This window comes from Heterodontus francisci, unplaced genomic scaffold, assembly GCF_036365525.1.
Source record: "Heterodontus francisci isolate sHetFra1 unplaced genomic scaffold, sHetFra1.hap1 HAP1_SCAFFOLD_804, whole genome shotgun sequence".
NCBI classification, from domain to species: Eukaryota; Metazoa; Chordata; class Chondrichthyes; order Heterodontiformes; family Heterodontidae; genus Heterodontus; species Heterodontus francisci.
The window spans coordinates 385,364-409,497 of NW_027140617.1; the positions used below are offsets into that span (position 1 = coordinate 385,364).

At 33.4% G+C, this 24,134-nt stretch overlaps 1 long non-coding RNA gene across 1 annotated transcript; it reads right to left on the minus strand.

Annotated features, from left to right (window-relative positions):
• Window positions 1–340: 340 nt before the first annotated feature.
• Window positions 341–8,178, minus strand: LOC137360260 (uncharacterized). The gene is made up of 3 exons (XR_010971764.1): window positions 8,097–8,178; window positions 2,768–2,916; window positions 341–405 (listed from the first exon to the last, which is right to left on the minus strand). It is a non-coding gene; the product is annotated as an uncharacterized lncRNA (long non-coding RNA).
• Window positions 8,179–24,134: the final 15,956 nt, after the last annotated feature.

Here is a 24,134-nt window from a genome sequence, read left to right on the forward strand (position 1 = left end):
AGCAACGCACCAAGGCTCCTTGAACAGTACCTTCCAAACCCGCGACCTCTACCACAAAGAAGGACAAGGGCAGTGATGCATGGGAACATCACCACTGCAAGTTCCCCTCCAAGTCACACATCATCCGGACTTGGAACTATATCGCTGTTCCTTCACTCTCACTGGGTCAAAATCCTGGAAATCCCTTCCTAACAGCACTGTGGGTGTACCTGCACCAGTTGGATCAAGAAGGCAGCTCACCACCACTTTCTCAAGAGCAATTAGCGATGGGCAATGAATGCTGGCCCAGACAGCGGCGCCCACTTACCATGAAATAATAAGAAGGTAACAGTAGTTCTTTCTGGCTGGACGACTGTGGAGAGGTGTGGGAGGAAGACACCAACATTGTAACAGGCTGCAGTACGTCTGTGAAAGACAAGGAGGGATAGTTTGTCTTTGTAACAGTCACACAGCATGTCATTTTTAACAATCTTATCTGCATGCCCTGCCATAGAATTATTCACATGCATCCAAACTGCTGCTGCACCCCCATTAAAGTTACACCCTTTATTTTCCATTGCCTCTCCTGTCCATCCTATGAAAAATGTATCATTTTGCGTTTCTGTTAATGTTTATCTACCATGTGTACGTCCATTCCATCAGTCTGTCTATATCCACTTGATGTCTGTCAATATCATCCTCATTGTGCAATACACTTCCAGGTTTTGTGGCAAGTGTAAAATTTACAATTGTGCCATTTACAGGGCGGCACAGTGGTGCAGTGGTTGGCACCGCAGCCTCACAGCTCCAGCAACCCGGGTTCAATTCTGGGTATTGCCTGTGTGGAGTTTGCAAGTTCTCCCTGTGTCTGCGTGGGTTTCCTCCGGGTGCTCTGGTTTCCTCCCACATGCCAAAGACTTGCAGGTTGATAGGTAAATTGGCCATTAGCAATTGCCCCTAGTATAGGTAGGTGGTAGGGAAATATAGGGACAGGTGGGGATGTGGTCGGAATACGGAATTAGTGCAGGACTGGTATAAATGGGTGGTTGATAGTCGGCACAGACTCGGTGGGCCGAAGGGCCTGTTTCAGTGCTGTATCTCTAATCTAATCTACACTCAAGTCCAAGTGGCTAAAATATATCATGAAAAGTTACAGACCTAGTAACGACCCCTGTGGGAAAATTCCTTCAGTTCTAACAACAACCTTTCACCCCCTCTCTCTGCTTCCTGTCATGCAGACAACTTTGTCCCTTTTATTACATGGGCTTTATCTTTGTCGACAAGCCTGTTAAGTGACACTTCATCAAATGCTGTTTTGAAGTAATAGGGAACAAAGAAATGGCAGAATAATTAAATACATACTTTGGTTCTTTCTTCTCAAAGGAGGACACAAATCAGTATTAATAGGGAAATGGTGTGGGGGAAATTGATGGGATTGAAGGCTGATAAATCCCCAGGGCCTGATAATCTACATCCCAGAGTACTTAAGGAAGTGACTCTAGAAATAGTAGATGCATTGCTGGTCATTATTCAAAATTCTATCCTGGAAAAGTTACAATGGATTGGAGGGTAGACAATGTAACCTCACTATTTTAAAAAAAGAGGTAAAGAGACAACAGTGAATTATAGAGGAGTTATCCTGACATCAGTAGTGGGGAAAATGCTAGAGTCCATTATAAAATATGTAATAACAGAGCACTTGGGAAACAGTGACAGGATCGGACACAGTCAGCATGGATTTAGGAAAGGGAAATCATGCTTGGAAAATCTACTGGAATTTTTGAGGATGTAACTAATAGACTAGATAAGAGGGAACGAGTGGATGTGTTGTATTTGGATTTTAATAAGGCTTTCAATAAGGTCCCACACAGGAGATTAGCGTGCAAAAGTTAAATCCCATGGGATTGAGGGTATGGTACTGACATGGATAGAAAACTAGTTGGCAGACAGGAAACAAACAGTAAGAGCAAATGTAATATATCCAAGTTTGCAGATGACACAAAGCTGGGTGGGAGGGTGAGCTGTGAGGAGGATGCAGAGAAGCTCCAGTGTGATGTGGACAGGTTGAGTGAGTGGGAAATACATGGTAGATGCAGTATCATGTGGATAAATGTGAAGTTATCCACTTTGGTGTCAAAAACAGAAAGGCAGATTGTCTGAACGATGATAACTTTGGAGAGGGGGAGGTGCAGTGAGACCTGGGTGTCCTTGTGCACCAGTTGCTGAAAGTAAACATGCAGGTGCAGCAGGCAGTTAAGGAGGAAAATGGTATGTTGGCCTTCATAGCGAGAGGATTGAAATACAGGAGAAAGGGTGTCTTGCTACATTTATACAAGGCTTTGGTGAGGCCAAATTCATCCACATTTGTCCCAGTCAGTTAATTTTGTTTTGGATTATTGTTTTAAAAGCTTTCCCAGCACCATGGATTAACTGGCTGTCCTCTATTTGCTGGGCTTGTCCTTACACTCTTTTTAGGACAATGGTGTAACATTTACAATTCTCCAGTCCTTTGGCACCATCCCTGTGCGTAAGGAAAACTATGGTTAGTTCCTTCACAATTTCCACTCTTATTTCCCTCAGCAACCAGGATTCTTTTTGTATTAACATCTTGAAGTGCAGCACGCCTTTCTAATACCTCCTGCCAAGAAAACATGCTATGCTGAATGAGAATTTTTAACTCACTGGTTGGAAACCAACATTAAACTTTGAAATTGGAAAGCTGGAATCCTGCATTTAACATTTAAAAAGTTGGTAGTCAAGATGGCCACCACAATTTGCATTGAAATACCTCACATTCCAGGACATCGAAGTGGAGATGTATGTCTTCAAAGCTCCCACCCACGACAATGTTTTGAACAATTGAGTAGATTATCTGGGATCACCCTCATTAGCAAGACATTTAAAGCCGTCTTGCAGCATTTACTCGCGGAGACGTACCTGCAGGAGAAACATTTACAATATAATTTGAGAGAGATTTGGGATTCTTAGACTTTGAAACTCATTAAAGGAAGAAAGGTACTGATAGACCATGTGACAGCCCCCCCTCCCCCCTACCCCAGTCTATGTAAACTTGTAACTTTTTGTTACACACAGCAGACAAACTTTGCAAGCTAACCCATGCAAGACCCTGGTTGGGCTGTCTTACGCTCTCTTTCTCTCCCCAGGTAACATTGTAAATGTTGTAATCTGTCTGTGACTGCAGAACATCCAAGTCCACCATTGCTACAGAGACCGAGGAAGAAAGCCACTGAGCGTTACTGTCTCCAAGAAACCCCTGAACCAGGCGGACCAGCTGCATGTCCACTTCTACCTGCCAGAGACTTTGGAACCATGAATTCAGTCAGAGGAAAAATGAATTACATTACCCCACAAACTGTACATTAGTTTTACTTCTTCTGGACTCTAATCCAACCCAAACTATTCTCCATCACTCTGTAACCTATTTGTGTGTGTGTGCGTGTGTGTGAGTATGAAAGTTGAAGCAGAGTTTACTATTTTACTTCAATCGGTATTTGATTTTCAGTACAATAAAATAACCTCTTTCTTGTTTAAACTAAAGAAAACCTGCCTGATTGATTCTTTTATGATCCTAGCACTTGAAGTATTAAACACTCACTGAATTGGTAAACACATGCACTATTTAAAAAGGAATAAAGCCTGTGGCATCGAACAAGGAGAGCAACAAGACAGGAGCCTTTCGACCCCTCCTCACCTGAAGTGTAACATAAATTTGGGGCTCGCATCTGGGATCAAAAACCAAAGACAGTTGGGAAATTGGGAGTGGGGAACCAAATGGTTCCCTCGCAAAACTTCAAAAACTTCAATATAGTTTTAATTGGGTTTTTCGCTGCTGGAGTATTAAAATGTCCACATTTGAGGCAGTACCTTCCTAACCCAGAGTGAAGTAACTTGGGACAGGTTAAATGCCCTATTCGTTGAAGGTTGAGGATTGTACAAAATACAGTATAGCGCAGGAACAGGCGATTCGGCCCTCCAAGCCTGCGCCGATCTTGATGCCTGCCTAAACTAAAACCTTCTGCACTTCCGGGGACCATATCCCTCTATTCCCATCCCATTCATGTATTTGTCAAGATGCCTCTTAAACGTCGCTATCGTACCTGCTTCCACCACCTCCCCCGGCAGCAAGTTCCAGACACTCACCACCCTCTGTGTAAAGAACTTGCCTCGCACATCCCCTCTAAACTTTGCCCCACTCACCTTAAACCTATGTCCCCTCGTAACTGACACTTCCACCCTGGGAAAAAGCTTCTGACTATCCACTCTGTCCATGCCACTCATAACTTTGAAAACATCTATCATGTCGCCCCTCCACCTCCATCGTTCCAGTGAAAACAATCCGAGTTTATCCAACCTCTCTTCATAGCTCATGCCCTCCAGACCAGGCAACATCCTGGTAAACCTCATCTGTACCCTCTCCAAAGCCTCCACGTCCTTCTGGTAGTGTGGCGACCAGAATTGCACACAATATTCTAAGTGTGGCCTAACTACATTTCTGTACAGAACTGAGCAGTAAGGGATTACTATCCATCCAAAAGCTAGGAAAGCCGAAATCCTAAAACATGTGCCAACCATTTTGCACGTGAACCTGAAAAATATAACAGGATTAGAGTTGGAGGTCAATCATCCGAGCTCCAGGACATCACTGCAGGAGTTCCTCAGGGTAGTGTCCTTGGCCCAACCGTCTTCAGCTGCTTCATCAATGACCTTCCTTCAATCATAAGGTCAGAAGTGGGGATGTTCGCTGATTATTGCACAATGTTCAGCACCATTCGTGACTCCTCAAATACTGAAGCAGTCTGTGTAGAAAACAAGCAACACTAGGACAATATCCAGGCTTGAGCTGCTAAGTGGCAAGTAACATTCGCGCCACACAAGTGCTGGGCAATGATCATCTCCAACAAGAGAGAATCTAACCATCTCCCCTTGACATACATTTGCATTACCATCACTGAATCCCCCACTATCAACATCCTGGGGTTACCACGGACCAGCAACTGAACTCCTTCTTTGGCCTCCTTGTCTCTGAGACAATGGATAAGTGCCTGGAGGTGGTCAGTGGTTTGTGAAACAACGCCTGAAGTGGCTATAAAGGCCAATTCTAGAGTGACAAACTCTTCCACAGGTGCAGCAGATAAAATTGGTTGTCGGTGCTGTTACATAGTTGGCTCTCTCCTTGCACTTCTGTCTTTTTTCCTGCCAACTGCTAAGTCTCTTCGACTCACCACACTTTAGCCGCGCCTTTATGGCTGCCCACCAGCTCTGGCGATCGCTGGCAACTGACTCCCACGACCTGTGATCAATGTCACAGGACGTCATGTCGCGTTTGCAGACGTCTTTAAAGTGGAGACATGAACGGCCGGTGGGTCTGGTACCAGTGACGAGTTTGCTGCACAATGTGTCCTTGGGAATCCTGCCATCTTCCATGTGGGTCACAGGGCCAAGCCATCTCAGGCGCCGCTGGCTTAGTATATGCTGGGGATGTTGGCCGCCTCGAGGACTTCTGTGGTGGAGATACGGTCCTGCCACCTGATGCCAAGGATTCTCCGGAGGCAGTGAAGATGGAATGAATTGAGACGTCGCTCTTGACAGACATACGTTGTCCAGGTCTCGCTGCCATAGAGCAAGGTACTGAGGGCACAGGCTTGATACACTTGGACTTTTGTGTTCCGTGTCAGTGCGCCATTTTCCCACACTCTCTTGGCCAGTCTGGACATAGCAGTGGAAGCCTTTCCCATGCGCTTGTTTAATTCTGCATCGAGAGACAGGTTACTGGTGATGGTTGAGCCTAGTTAGGTGAACTCTTGAACCACTTCCAGAGTATGGTCGCCGATATTGATGGATGGAGCATTTCTGACGTCCTGTCCCATTATATTTGTTTTCTTGAGGCTGATGGTTGGGCCAAATTCATTGCAGACAGCCGCAAACCTGTCGATGAGTCTCTGCAGACACTCTTCAGTATAAGATGTTAATGCAGCGTCTTCAGGAAAGAGGAGTTCCCTGATGAGGACTTTTCGGACTTTGGACTTCGCTCCAAGACGGGCAAGGTTGAACAACCTGCCCCCTGATTTTGTGTGGAGGAAAATTCCTTCTTCTGAAGACTTGAACGCATGTGAGAGCAGCAGGGAGAAGAAAATCCCAAAGGTGCGAGAACACAGTCCTGTTTCACGCCATTCAGGATAGGAAAGGGTTCTAATGAGGCCCCGCTATGCTGAATTGTACCTTTCATATTGTCATGGAATGAGGTGATGATACTTAGTAGCTTTGGTGGGCATCCAATCTTTTCTAATAGTCTGAAGAGACCACGTCTGCTGACGAGGTCAAAGGCTTTGGTGAGATCAACGAAAACACCGTAGAGGGGCATCTGTTGTTCGTGGCATTCCTGCTGTAGCTGGCGAAGGGAGAATAGCATGTTAATGGTGGATCTCTTTGCTGGAAAGCCACACTTTGCCTCAGGATAGACACGCTCAGCCAGCTTCTGGAGCCTGTTTAAGGTGACACGAGCGAAGACGTTCCCCACTATGCTCAGCAGGGAGATTCCACGGTAGTTGCTGCTGTCACCGTGGTCACATTTGTTCTTTTAGAGGGTGATGATATTGGCATCGCGCCTGTCCTGTGGTACTGCTATCTCATTGCAGCACAGGCAAAGCAGTTCGCAGAGTGCTGAAAGTATAGCAGGCTTGGCAGTCTTGATGATTTCAGGGGTAATTCCGTCCTTCCCGTCCTTTTCCGCTGGCTAGAGAATCAATGGCATCACTGATTCCGATTTTGTTGGCTGTACGTCCAGCTCAACCATGACTGGCAGAGACTGGGCTGCATTGAAGGCAGTCTCAGTGACAACATTCTCCCTGGAGTACAGTTCTAGGTACAGCTACACCCAGCGGTCCATTTGCTTGTGGAGTAACCATATAAATACAGTGGTGACAAGAACAGGTCAGAGGCTTGGAGTTCTGCAGCGAGTAACTCACCTCCTGACTCTCCAAAGCCTGTCCACCATCTACAAGGCACAAGTCAGGAGTGTGATGGAATACTCTCCACTTGCCTGGATGTGTGCAGCTCAAACAACATTCAAGAAGCTCGACACCATCCAGGACAAAGCAACGCTCCAGATTGTCACACCCCATCTACAAACATTTACTTCCTCCACCATAAATGCACAGAGGCAGCAGTATGTACCATCTACAAGATTCACTGCAGCAACGCACCAAGGCTCCTTAGACAGCACCTTCCAACCCACGATCTCCACCACCTAGAAGGACAGGGCAGCAAATTCATAGGAACAGTACCATCTGCAAGTTCCCCTCCAAGTCACACACCATCCTGACTTAGAACTATCTCGCTGTTCCTTCACTGTCGCTGGATCAAAATCCTGGAACTCCCTTCCTAACAGCACTGTGGGTGTACCTACCCGACATGGACTGCAGCGGTTCAAGAAGACAGATCACCAACTACTTCTCCAGGGCAATTACAGATGGGTAATAAATGCTGGCCTAGCCAGCGTCGCCCACATCTCATGAATGAATAAAGTAAAACAGCCATGAGCATGAAGGGAGAGGTGGAAACACAACGGGTCCTCCTTAGGCCAGAGCAGACAATGCTGAGAACAGGAGTGACGCCCAAAAGCCTGTGTGTTTCCACTGTAACAATCACCTCCGAGCTGACTGCTGGACGTTACAGTGAAAATCTGTCGGATTAATCAGGATACACCAGACCAGTTCAGGAAATGGGGCCCTGATGGGAAACACAGAAGACCAGGCTGTGACTTTAACTGTGGCAGTAAGACCCAGTATGCCCAACACAGAGAGTGCTGGAAAATTTAAGAAAATCCCTGCGAGATAGCAGGATTTTGTATCCTAAGGAAAAGTGACCAAATACCCCTCGAATGCAGCAAGTAAGCCCAAAGCCATACTTGGGATAAAGGGGCCACCCATTCCCTCCTGCTGGGAAAATGCATGAACTCTCCCCCAGAGAGGGCATCGAACGCTCAAGTATTAGTCAACAGTATTGGGGAAGGTAAATGCCCAGGACTCCATATCGAATATACCTAGAGTGCAGCTTTGTTTCAGGACTGGTAACCCTGGGGATTGTCCCTAATTTACCTGTAGACAGGGTGGTCCTGTTCCTGGGTAATGATCTGGTCAGGGTGAAGGTGCTAGCTTCTCCAGTGGTTTTCAAGAGACTGAAATAGATGAGATAGACAGAGCAGTTACAGGAGAAGGCCACTGACATTTTTCCTGCCTTTGTGTTGTGATGGTCCATGGTCAAACAAGCTCCATCAGAGAAGGATGAACTGACACTGCAGACTGATGACCCTCCTATCTAGTTATCTGAAACCTTCTTTGGGAATTCAGAGGACAAAAAGGATGTGTTAAACAGATCTTCCTTGGTCGAGGCTGAGCAAGCTGACCCAATGTTTAAAAAGTTAGCAAAGACAGTCTAAAGTTAAACAGAAGCAGAGGGAGTTCCAGAGTGTGACTATTTAAAGAATGAGGTGACGATGAGGAAGTGGAGACCTCCTTAGAGACCTGCGGATGAAGAGTGGACAGTGGTTCACCAGATAGTGGTTCTGCCCAGGTACCATAAGGAAATACAGAGAATAACCCAGGAATTCCAATGGCTGGACATGTCGGCATCAGAAAAACCCAAGCCTGCATAAGACAGCAGTTTGACTGGCCACAACTCTACAAAGATGTGGTGGAGTTCTGTAAAACTGTTCACATGTGCCAGGTTGTGGGGAAGCCCCAACTTGCAATAAAAAGTGTACCCCTAATTCCCAAACCAGCTTTTGGGGAACTCTTGTGGATTAGGGATGACATGTAACGTCAAAATTAAGTGGGATATTTTAGACACTGTTTTAGTTATCATGTCCAATTTAACAATTAAATAGATAATACACTGTGTATTAGTGATGATATCTAATTTAACAATTAACTGGAATATTATCACCTGTGTATTAGTGATGATATCTAATTTAACAATTAACTGGAATATTATCACCTGTGTATTATTGATGATATCTAATTTAACAATTAACTGGAATATTATCACCTGTGTATTAGTGATGATATCTAATTTAACAATTAACTGGAATATTATCACCTGTGTATTAGTGATGATATCTAATTTAACAATTAACTGGAATATTATCACCTGTGTATTAGTGATGACATCTAATTTAACAATTAACTGGAATATTATCACCTGTGTATTAGTGATGACATCTAATTTAACAATTAACTGGAATATTATCACCTGTGTATTAGTGATGACATCTAATTTAACAATTAACTGGAATATTATCACCTGTGTATTAGTGATGATATCTAATTTAACAATTAACTGGAATATTATCACCTGTGTATTAGTGATGATATCTAATTTAACAATTAACTGGAATATTATCACCTGTGTATTAGTGATGATATCTAATTTAACAATTAACTGGAATATTATCACCTGTGTATTAGTGATGATATCTAATTTAACAATTAACTGGAATATTATCACCTGTGTATTAGTGATGATATCTAATTTAACAATTAACTGGAATATTATCACCTGTGTATTAGTGATGATATCTAATTTAACAATTAACTGGAATATTATCACCTGTGTATTAGTGATGATATCTAATTTAACAATTAACTGGAATATTATCACCTGTGTATTAGTGATGATATCTAATTTAAAAATTAACTGGAATATTATCACCTGTGTATTAGTGATGATATCTAATTTAACAATTAACTGGAATATTATCACCTGTGTATTAGTGATGATATCTAATTTAACAATTAACTGGAATATTATCACCTGTGTATTAGTGATGATATCTAATTTAACAATTAACTGGAATATTATCACCTGTGTATTAGTGATGATATCTAATTTAACAATTAACTGGAATATTATCACCTGTGTATTAGTGATGATATCTAATTTAACAATTAACTGGAATATTATCACCTGTGTATTAGTGATGACATCTAATTTAACAATTAACTGGAATATTATCACCTGTGTATTAGTGATGACATCTAATTTAACAATTAACTGGAATATTATCACCTGTGTATTAGTGATGATATCTAATTTAACAATTAACTGGAATATTATCACCTGTGTATTAGTGATGATATCTAATTTAACAATTAACTGGAATATTATCACCTGTGTATTAGTGATGATATCTAATTTAACAATTAACTGGAATATTATCACCTGTGTATTAGTGATGATATCTAATTTAACAATTAACTGGAATATTATCACCTGTGTATTATTGATGATATCTAATTTAACAATTAACTGGAATATTATCACCTGTGTATTAGTGATGATATCTAATTTAACAATTAACTGGAATATTATCACCTGTGTATTAGTGATGATATCTAATTTAACAATTAACTGGAATATTATCACCTGTGTATTAGTGATGACATCTAATTTAACAATTAACTGGAATATTATCACCTGTGTATTAGTGATGATATCTAATTTAACAATTAACTGGAATATTATCACCTGTGTATTAGTGATGACATCTAATTTAACAATTAACTGGAATATTATCACCTGTGTATTAGTGATGATATCTAATTTAACAATTAACTGGAATATTATCACCTGTGTATTAGTGATATCTAATTTAACAATTAACTGGAATATTATCACCTGTGTATTAGTGATGATATCTAATTTAACAATTAACTGGAATATTATCACCTGTGTATTAGTGATGATATCTAATTTAACAATTAACTGGAATATTATCACCTGTGTATTAGTGATGATATCTAATTTAACAATTAACTGGAATATTATCACCTGTGTATTAGTGATGACATCTAATTTAACAATTAACTGGAATATTATCACCTGTGTATTAGTGATGATATCTAATTTAACAATTAACTGGAATATTATCACCTGTGTATTAGTGATGATATATAATTTAACAATTAACTGGAATATTATCACCTGTGTATTAGTGATGATATCTAATTTAACAATTAACTGGAATATTATCAGCTGTGTGTTAGTGATGATATCTAATTTAACAATTAACTGGAATATTATCACCTGTGTATTAGTGATGATATCTAATTTAACAATTAACTGGAATATTATCACCTGTGTATTAGTGATGATATCTAATTTAACAATTAACTGGAATATTATCACCTGTGTATTAGTGATGACATCTAATTTAACAATTAACTGGAATATTATCACCTGTGTATTAGTGATGATATCTAATTTAACAATTAACTGGAATATTATCCCCTGTGTATTAGTGATGATATCTAATTTAACAATTAACTGGATTATCCCCTGTGTATTAGTGATGATATCTAATTTAACAATTAACTGGAATATTATCACCTGTGTATTAGTGATGATATCTAATTTAACAATTAACTGGAATATTATCACCTGTGTATTAGTGATGATATCTAATTTAACAATTAACTGGAATATTATCACCTGTGTATTAGTGATGATATCTAATTTAACAATTAACTGGAATATTATCACCTGTGTATTAGTGATGATATCTAATTTAACAATTAACTGGAATATTATCACCTGTGTATTAGTGATGACATCTAATTTAACAATTAACTGGAATATTATCAACTGTGTATTAGTGATGATATCTAATTTAACAATTAACTGGAATATTATCCCCTGTGTATTAGTGATGATATCTAATTTAACAATTAACTGGATTATCCCCTGTGTATTAGTGATGATATCTAATTTAACAATTAACTGGAATATTATCACCTGTGTATTAGTGATGATATCTAATTTAACAATTAACTGGAATATTATCACCTGTGTATTAGTGATGATATCTAATTTAACAATTAACTGGAATATTATCCCCTGTGTATTAGTGATGATATCTAATTTAACAATTAACTGGAATATTATCACCTGTGTATTAGTGATGATATCTAATTTAACAATTAACTGGAATATTATCACCTGTGTATTAGTGATGATATCTAATTTAACAATTAACTGGAATATTATCACCTGTGTATTAGTGATGACATCTAATTTAACAATTAACTGGAATATTATCACCTGTGTATTAGTGATGACATCTAATTTAACAATTAACTGGAATATTATCACCTGTGTATTAGTGATGATATCTAATTTAACAATTAACTGGAATATTATCACCTGTGTATTAGTGATGATATCTAATTTAACAATTAACTGGAATATTATCACCTGTGTATTAGTGATATCTAATTTAACAATTAACTGGAATATTATCACCTGTGTATTAGTGATGATATCTAATTTAACAATTAACTGGAATATTATCACCTGTGTATTAGTGATGATATCTAATTTAACAATTAACTGGAATATTATCACCTGTGTATTAGTGATGATATCTAATTTAACAATTAACTGGAATATTATCACCTGTGTATTAGTGATGACATCTAATTTAACAATTAACTGGAATATTATCACCTGTGTATTAGTGATGATATCTAATTTAACAATTAACTGGAATATTATCACCTGTGTATTAGTGATGATATCTAATTTAACAATTAACTGGAATATTATCACCTGTGTATTAGTGATGATATCTAATTTAACAATTAACTGGAATATTATCACCTGTGTATTAGTGATGATATCTAATTTAACAATTAACTGGAATAGTATCACCTGTGTATTAGTGATGATATCTAATTTAACAATTAACTGGAATATTATCACCTGTGTATTAGTGATGACATCTAATTTAACAATTAACTGGAATATTATCACCTGTGTATTAGTGATGATATCTAATTTAACAATTAACTGGAATATTATCACCTGTGTATTAGTGATGATATCTAATTTAACAATTAACTGGAATATTATCACCTGTGTATTAGTGATATCTAATTTAACAATTAACTGGAATATTATCACCTGTGTATTAGTGATGATATCTAATTTAACAATTAACTGGAATATTATCACCTGTGTATTAGTGATGATATCTAATTTAACAATTAACTGGAATATTATCACCTGTGTATTAGTGATGATATCTAATTTAACAATTAACTGGAATATTATCACCTGTGTATTAGTGATGACATCTAATTTAACAATTAACTGGAATATTATCACCTGTGTATTAGTGATGATATCTAATTTAACAATTAACTGGAATATTATCACCTGTGTATTAGTGATGATATCTAATTTAACAATTAACTGGAATATTATCACCTGTGTCTTAGTGATGATATCTAATTTAACAATTAACTGGAATATTATCACCTGTGTATTAGTGATGATATCTAATTTAACAATTAACTGGAATATTATCACCTGTGTATTAGTGATGATATCTAATTTAACAATTAACTGGAATATTATCACCTGTGTATTAGTGATGATATCTAATTTAACAATTAACTGGAATATTATCACCTGTGTATTAGTGATGACATCTAATTTAACAATTAACTGGAATATTATCACCTGTGTATTAGTGATGATATCTAATTTAACAATTAACTGGAATATTATCACCTGTGTATTAGTGATGATATCTAATTTAACAATTAACTGGAATATTATCACCTGTGTATTAGTGATGATATCTAATTTAACAATTAACTGGAATATTATCACCTGTGTGTTAGTGATGACATCTAATTTAACAATTAACTGGAATATTATCACCTGTGTATTAGTGATGATATCTAATTTAACAATTAACTGGAATATTATCACCTGTGTATTAGTGATGATATCTAATTTAACAATTAACTGGAATAGTATCACCTGTGTATTAGTGATGATATCTAATTTAACAATTAACTGGAATATTATCACCTGTGTATTAGTGATGACATCTAATTTAACAATTAACTGGAATATTATCACCTGTGTATTAGTGATGATATCTAATTTAACAATTAACTGGAATATTATCACCTGTGTATTAGTGATGATATCTAATTTAACAATTAACTGGAATATTATCACCTGTGTATTAGTGATATCTAATTTAACAATTAACTGGAATATTATCACCTGTGTATTAGTGATGATATCTAATTTAACAATTAACTGGAATATTATCACCTGTGTATTAGTGATGATATTTAATTTAACAATTAACTGGAATATTATCACCTGTGTATTAGTGATGATATCTAATTTAACAATTAACTGGAATATTATCACCTGTGTATTAGTGATGACATCTAATTTAACAATTAACTGGAATATTATCACCTGTGTATTAGTGATGATATCTAATTTAACAATTAACTGGAATATTATCACCTGTGTATTAGTGATGATATCTAATTTAACAATTAACTGGAATATTATCACCTGTGTATTAGTGATGATATCTAATTTAACAATTAACTGGAATATTATCCCCTGTGTATTAGTGATGATATCTAATTTAACAATTAACTGGAATATTATCACCTGTGTATTAGTGATGATATCTAATTTAACAATTAACTGGAATATTATCACCTGTGTATTAGTGATGATATCTAATTTAACAATTAACTGGAATATTATCACCTGTGTATTAGTGATGACATCTAATTTAACAATTAACTGGAATATTATCACCTGTGTATTAGTGATGACATCTAATTTAACAATTAACTGGAATATTATCACCTGTGTATTAGTGATGATATCTAATTTAACAATTAACTGGAATATTATCACCTGTGTATTAGTGATGATATCTAATTTAACAATTAACTGGAATATTATCACCTGTGTATTAGTGATATCTAATTTAACAATTAACTGGAATATTATCACCTGTGTATTAGTGATGATATCTAATTTAACAATTAACTGGAATATTATCACCTGTGTATTAGTGATGATATCTAATTTAACAATTAACTGGAATATTATCACCTGTGTATTAGTGATGATATCTAATTTAACAATTAACTGGAATATTATCACCTGTGTATTAGTGATGACATCTAATTTAACAATTAACTGGAATATTATCACCTGTGTATTAGTGATGATATCTAATTTAACAATTAACTGGAATATTATCACCTGTGTATTAGTGATGATATCTAATTTAACAATTAACTGGAATATTATCACCTGTGTATTAGTGATGATATCTAATTTAACAATTAACTGGAATATTATCACCTGTGTATTAGTGATGATATCTAATTTAACAATTAACTGGAATAGTATCACCTGTGTATTAGTGATGATATCTAATTTAACAATTAACTGGAATATTATCACCTGTGTATTAGTGATGACATCTAATTTAACAATTAACTGGAATATTATCACCTGTGTATTAGTGATGATATCTAATTTAACAATTAACTGGAATATTATCACCTGTGTATTAGTGATGATATCTAATTTAACAATTAACTGGAATATTATCACCTGTGTATTAGTGATATCTAATTTAACAATTAACTGGAATATTATCACCTGTGTATTAGTGATGATATCTAATTTAACAATTAACTGGAATATTATCACCTGTGTATTAGTGATGATATCTAATTTAACAATTAACTGGAATATTATCACCTGTGTATTAGTGATGATATCTAATTTAACAATTAACTGGAATATTATCACCTGTGTATTAGTGATGACATCTAATTTAACAATTAACTGGAATATTATCACCTGTGTATTAGTGATGATATCTAATTTAACAATTAACTGGAATATTATCACCTGTGTATTAGTGATGATATCTAATTTAACAATTAACTGGAATATTATCACCTGTGTCTTAGTGATGATATCTAATTTAACAATTAACTGGAATATTATCACCTGTGTATTAGTGATGATATCTAATTTAACAATTAACTGGAATATTATCACCTGTGTATTAGTGATGATATCTAATTTAACAATTAACTGGAATATTATCACCTGTGTATTAGTGATGATATCTAATTTAACAATTAACTGGAATATTATCACCTGTGTATTAGTGATGACATCTAATTTAACAATTAACTGGAATATTATCACCTGTGTATTAGTGATGATATCTAATTTAACAATTAACTGGAATATTATCACCTGTGTATTAGTGATGATATCTAATTTAACAATTAACTGGAATATTATCACCTGTGTATTAGTGATGATATCTAATTTAACAATTAACTGGAATATTATCACCTGTGTGTTAGTGATGACATCTAATTTAACAATTAACTGGAATATTATCACCTGTGTATTAGTGATGATATCTAATTTAACAATTAACTGGAATATTATCACCTGTGTATTAGTGATGATATCTAATTTAACAATTAACTGGAATAGTATCACCTGTGTATTAGTGATGATATCTAATTTAACAATTAACTGGAATATTATCACCTGTGTATTAGTGATGACATCTAATTTAACAATTAACTGGAATATTATCACCTGTGTATTAGTGATGATATCTAATTTAACAATTAACTGGAATATTATCACCTGTGTATTAGTGATGATATCTAATTTAACAATTAACTGGAATATTATCACCTGTGTATTAGTGATATCTAATTTAACAATTAACTGGAATATTATCACCTGTGTATTAGTGATGATATCTAATTTAACAATTAACTGGAATATTATCACCTGTGTATTAGTGATGATATTTAATTTAACAATTAACTGGAATATTATCACCTGTGTATTAGTGATGATATCTAATTTAACAATTAACTGGAATATTATCACCTGTGTATTAGTGATGACATCTAATTTAACAATTAACTGGAATATTATCACCTGTGTATTAGTGATGATATCTAATTTAACAATTAACTGGAATATTATCACCTGTGTATTAGTGATGATATCTAATTTAACAATTAACTGGAATATTATCACCTGTGTCTTAGTGATGATATCTAATTTAACAATTAACTGGAATATTATCACCTGTGTATTAGTGATGATATCTAATTTAACAATTAACTGGAATATTATCACCTGTGTATTAGTGATGATATCTAATTTAACAATTAACTGGAATATTATCACCTGTGTATTAGTGATGATATCTAATTTAACAATTAACTGGAATATTATCACCTGTGTATTAGTGATGATATCTAATTTAACAATTAACTGGAATATTATCCCCTGTGTATTAGTGATGATATCTAATTTAACAATTAACTGGAATATTATCACCTGTGTATTAGTGATGATATCTAATTTAACAATTAACTGGAATATTATCACCTGTGTATTAGTGATGATATCTAATTTAACAATTAACTGAAATATTATCACCTGTGTATTAGTGATGATATCTAATTTAACAATTAACTGGAATATTATCACCTGTGTATTAGTGATGATATCTAATTTAACAATTAACTGGAATATTATCACCTGTGTATTAGTGATGATATCTAATTTAACAATTAACTGGAATATTATCACCTGTGTATTAGTGATGATATCTAATTTAACAATTAACTGGAATATTATCACCTGTGTATTAGTGATGATATCTAATTTAACAATTAACTGGAATATTATCACCTGTGTATTAGCGATGATATCTAATTTAACAATTAACTGGAATATTATCACCTGTGTATTAGCGATGATATCTAATTTAACAATTAACTGGAATATTATCACCTGTGTATTAGCGATGATATCTAATTTAACAATTAACTGGAATATTATCACCTGTATATTAGTGATGATATCTAATTTAACAATTAACTGGAATATTATCACCTGTGTATTAGTGATGATATCTAATTTAACAATTAACTGGAATATTATCACCTGTGTATTAGTGATGATATCTAATTTAACAATTAACTGGAATATTATCACCTGTGTATTAGTGATGATATCTAATTTAACAATTAACTGGAATATTATCACCTGTGTATTAGTGATATCTAATTTAACAATTAACTGGAATATTATCACCTGTGTATTAGTGATGATATCTAATTTAACAATTAACTGGAATATTATCACCTGTGTATTAGTGATGATATCTAATTTAACAATTAACTGGAATATTATCACCTGTGTATTAGTGATGATATCTAATTTAACAATTAACTGGAATATTATCACCTGTGTATTAGTGATGATATCTAATTTAACAATTAACTGGAATATTATCACCTGTGTATTAGCGATGATATCTAATCTAACAATTAACTGGAATATTATCACCTGTGTATTAGTGATGATATCTAATTTAACAATTAACTGGAATATTATCACCTGTGTATTAGTGATGATATCTAATTTAACAATTAACTGGAATATTATCACCTGTGTATTAGTGATGACATCTAATTTAACAATTAACTGGAATATTATCACCTGTGTATTAGTGATGACATCTAATTTAACAATTAACTGGAATATTATCACCTGTGTATTAGTGATGATATCTAATTTAACAATTAACTGGAATATTATCACCTGTGTATTAGTGATGAGATCTAATTTAACAATTAACTGGAATATTATCACCTGTGTATTAGTGATGACATCTAATTTAACAATTAACTGGAATATTATCACCTGTGTATTAGTGATGAGATCTAATTTAACAATTAACTGGAATATTATCACCTGTGTATTAGTGATGATATCTAATTTAACAATTAACTGGAATATTATCACCTGTGTATTAGTGATGATATCTAATTTAACAATTAACTGGAATATTATCACCTGTGTATTAGTGATGATATCTAATTTAACAATTAACTGGAATATTATCACCTGTGTATTAGTGATGATATCTAATTTAACAATTAACTGGAATATTATCACCTGTGTATCAGTGATGACATCTAATTTAACAATTAACTGGAATATTATCACCTGTGTATTAGTGATGACATCTAATTTAACAATTAACTGGAATATTATCACCTGTGTATTAGTGATGATATCTAATTTAACAATTAACTGGAATATTATCACCTGTGTATTAGCGATGATATCTAATCTAACAATTAAATGGAATATTATCACCTGTGTATTAGTGATGATATCTAATTTAACAATTAACTGGAATATTATCACCTGTGTATTAGTGATGACATCTAATTTAACAATTAACTGGAATATTATCACCTGTGTATTAGTGATGATATCTAATTTAACAATTAACTGGAATATTATCACCTGTGTATTAGTGATGACATCTAATTTAACAATTAAATGGAATATTATCACCTGTGTATTAGTGATGATATCTAATTTAACAATTAACTGGAATATTATCACCTGTGTATTAGTGATGATATCTAATTTAACAATTAACTGGAATATTATCCCCTGTGTATTAGTGATGATATCTAATTTAACAATTAACTGGAATATTATCACCTGTGTATTAGTGATGATATCTAATTTAACAATTAACTGGAATATTATCACCTGTGTATTAGTGATGACATCTAATTTAACAATTAACTGGAATATTATCACCTGTGTATTAGTGATGATATCTAATTTAACAATTAACTGGAATATTATCACCTGTGTATTAGTGATGACATCTAATTTAACAATTAACTGGAATATTATCACCTGTGTATTAGTGATGAGATCTAATTTAACAATTAACTGGAATATTATCACCTGTGTATTAGTGATGACATCTAATTTAACAATTAACTGGAATATTATCACCTGTGTATTAGTGATGATATCTAATTTAACAATTAACTGGAATATTATCACCTGTGTATTAGTGATGAGATCTAATTTAACAATTAACTGGAATATTATCACCTGTGTATTAGTGATGACATCTAATTTAACAATTAACTGGAATATTATCACCTGTGTATTAGTGATGAGATCTAATTTAACAATTAACTGGAATATTATCCCCTGTGTATTAGTGATGATATCTAATTTAACAATTAACTGGAATATTATCACCTGTGTATTAGTGATGATATCTAATTTAACAATTAACTGGAATATTATCACCTGTGTATTAGTGATGATATCTAATTTAACAATTAACTGGAATATTATCACCTGTGTATTAGTGATGATATCTAATTTAACAATTAACTGGAATATTATCCCCTGTGTATCAGTGATGACATCTAATTTAACAATTAACTGGAATATTATCACCTGTGTATTAGTGATGACATCTAATTTAACAATTAACTGGAATATTATCACCTGTGTATTAGTGATGATATCTAATTTAACAATTAACTGGAATATTATCACCTGTGTATTAGTGATGATATCTAATTTAACAATTAACTGGAATATTATCACCTGTGTATTAGTGATGATATCTAATTTAACAATTAACTGGAATATTATCACCTGTGTATTAGTGATGATATCTAATTTAACAATTAACTGGAATATTATCACCTGTGTATTAGTGATGATATCTAATTTAACAATTAACTGGAATATTATCACCTGTGTATTAGTGATGATATCTAATTTAACAATTAACTGGAATATTATCACCTGTGTATTAGTGATGATATCTAATTTAACAATTAACTGGAATATTATCACCTGTGTATTAGTGATGATATCTAATTTAACAATTAACTGGAATATTATCACCTGTGTATTAGTGATGATATCTAATTTAACAATTAACTGGAATATTATCACCTGTGTATTAGTGATGATATCTAATTTAACAATTAACTGGAATATTATCCCCTGTGTATTAGTGATGATATCTAATTTAACAATTAACTGGAATATTATCACCTGTGTATTAGTGATGATATCTAATTTAACAATTAACTGGAATATTATCACCTGTGTATTAGTGATGATATCTAATTTAACAATTAACTGGAATATTATCACCTGTGTATTAGTGATGATATCTAATTTAACAATTAACTGGAATATTATCACCTGTGTATTAGTGATGACATCTAATTTAACAATTAACTGGAATATTATCACCTGTGTATTAGTGATGATATCTAATTTAACAATTAACTGGAATATTATCCCCTGTGTATTAGTGATGATATCTAATTTAACAATTAACTGGAATATTATCACCTGTGTATTAGTGATGATATCTAATTTAACAATTAACTGGAATATTATCACCTGTGTATTAGTGATGATATCTAATTTAACAATTAACTGGAATATTATCACCTGTGTATTAGTGATGACATCTAATTTAACAATTAACTGGAATATTATCCCCTGTGTATTAGTGATGATATCTAATTTAACAATTAACTGGAATATTATCCCCTGTGTATTAGTGATGATATCTAATTTAACAATTAACTGGAATATTATCACCTGTGTATTAGTGATGATATCTAATTTAACAATTAACTGGAATATTATCACCTGTGTATTAGTGATGATATCTAATTTAACAATTAACTGGAATATTATCACCTGTGTATTAGTGATGACATCTAATTTAACAATTAACTGGAATATTATCACCTGTGTATTAGTGATGACATCTAATTTAACAATTAACTGGAATATTATCACCTGTGTATTAGTGATGATATCTAATTTAACAATTAACTGGAATATTATCACCTGTGTATTAGTGATGATATCTAATTTAACAATTAACTGGAATATTATCACCTGTGTATTAGTGATGACATCTAATTTAACAATTAACTGGAATATTATCCCCTGTGTATTAGTGATGACATCTAATTTAACAATTAACTGGAATATTATCACCTGTGTATTAGTGATGATATCTAATTTAACAATTAACTGGAATATTATCCCCTGTGTATTAGTGATGATATCTAATTTAACAATTAACTGGAATATTATCACCTGTGTATTAGTGATGATATCTAATTTAACAATTAACTGGATTATCCCCTGTGTATTAGTGATGATATCTAATTTAACAATTAACTGGAATATTATCACCTGTGTATTAGTGATGATATCTAATTTAACAATTAACTGGAATATTATCCCCTGTGTATTAGTGATGATATCTAATTTAACAATTAACAGGAATATTATCACCTGTGTATTAGTGATGATATCTAATTTAACAATTAACTGGAATATTATCACCTGTGTATTAGTGATGATATCTAATTTAACAATTAACTGGAATATTATCACCTGTGTATTAGTGATGACATCTAATTTAACAATTAACTGGAATATTATCACCTGTGTATTAGTGATGACATCTAATTTAACAATTAATTGGAATATTATCACCTGTGTATTAGTGATGATATCTAATTTAACAATTAACTGGATTATCCCCTGTGTATTAGTGATGATATCTAATTTAACAATTAACTGGAATATTATCACCTGTGTATTAGTGATGATATCTAATTTAACAATTAACTGGAATATTATCCCCTGTGTATTAGTGATGATATCTAATTTAACAATTAACAGGAATATTATCACCTGTGTATTAGTGATGATATCTAATTTAACAATTAACTGGATTATCCCCTGTGTATTAGTGATGATATCTAATTTAACAATTAACTGGAATATTATCCCCTGTGTATTAGTGATGATATCTAATTTAACAATTAACTGGAATATTATCACCTGTGTATTAGTGATGATATCTAATTTAACAATTAACTGGAATATTATCACCTGTGTATTAGTGATGATATCTAATTTAACAATTAACTGGAATATTATCCCCTGTGTATTAGTGATGATATCTAATTTAACAATTAACTGGAATATTATCACCTGTGTATTAGTGATGATATCTAATTTAACAATTAACTGGATTATCCCCTGTGTATTAGTGATGATATCTAATTTAACAATTAACTGGAATATTATCACCTGTGTATTAGTGATGATATCTAATTTAACAATTAACTGGAATATTATCCCCTGTGTATTAGTGATGATATCTAATTTAACAATTAACAGGAATATTATCACCTGTGTATTAGTGATGATATCTAATTTAACAATTAACTGGAATATTATCACCTGTGTATTAGTGATGATATCTAATTTAACAATTAACTGGAATATTATCACCTGTGTATTAGTGATGATATCTAATTTAACAATTAACTGGAATATTATCACCTGTGTATTAGTGATGATATCTAATTTAACAATTAACTGGAATATTATCACCTGTGTATTAGTGATGATATCTAATTTAACAATTAACTGGAATATTATCACCTGTGTATTAGTGATGATATCTAATTTAACAATTAACTGGAATATTATCCCCTGTGTATTAGTGATGATATCTAATTTAACAATTAACTGGAATATTATCCCCTGTGTATTAGTGATGATATCTAATTTAACAATTAACTGGAATATTATCACCTGTGTATTAGTGATGATATCTAATTTAACAATTAACTGGAATATTATCAACTGTGTATTAGTGATGATATCTAATTTAACAATTAACTGGAATATTATCACCTGTGTATTAGTGATGATATCTAATTTAACAATTAACTGGAATATTATCACCTGTGTATTAGTGATGATAGCTAATTTAACAATTAACTGGAATATTATCACCTGTGTATTAGTGATGATATCTAATTTAACAATTAACTGGAATATTATCACCTGTGTATTAGTGATGATATCTAATTTAACAATTAACTGGAATATTATCACCTGTGTATCAGTGATGACATCTAATTTAACAATTAACTGGAATATTATCACCTGTGTATCAGTGATGATATCTAATTTAACAATTAACTGGAATATTATCACCTGTGTATTAGTGATGAGATCTAATTTAACAATTAACTGGAATATTATCACCTGTGTATTAGTGATGATATCTAATTTAACAATTAACTGGAATATTATCACCTGTGTATTAGTGATGATATCTAATTTAACAATTAACTGGAATATTATCCCCTGTGTATTAGTGATGACATCTAATTTAACAATTAACTGGAATATTATCCCCTGTGTATTAGTGATGACATCTAATTTAACAATTAACTGGAATATTATCACCTGTGTATTAGTGATGATATCTAATTTAACAATTAACTGGAATATTATCACCTGTGTATTAGTGATGATATCTAATTTAACAATTA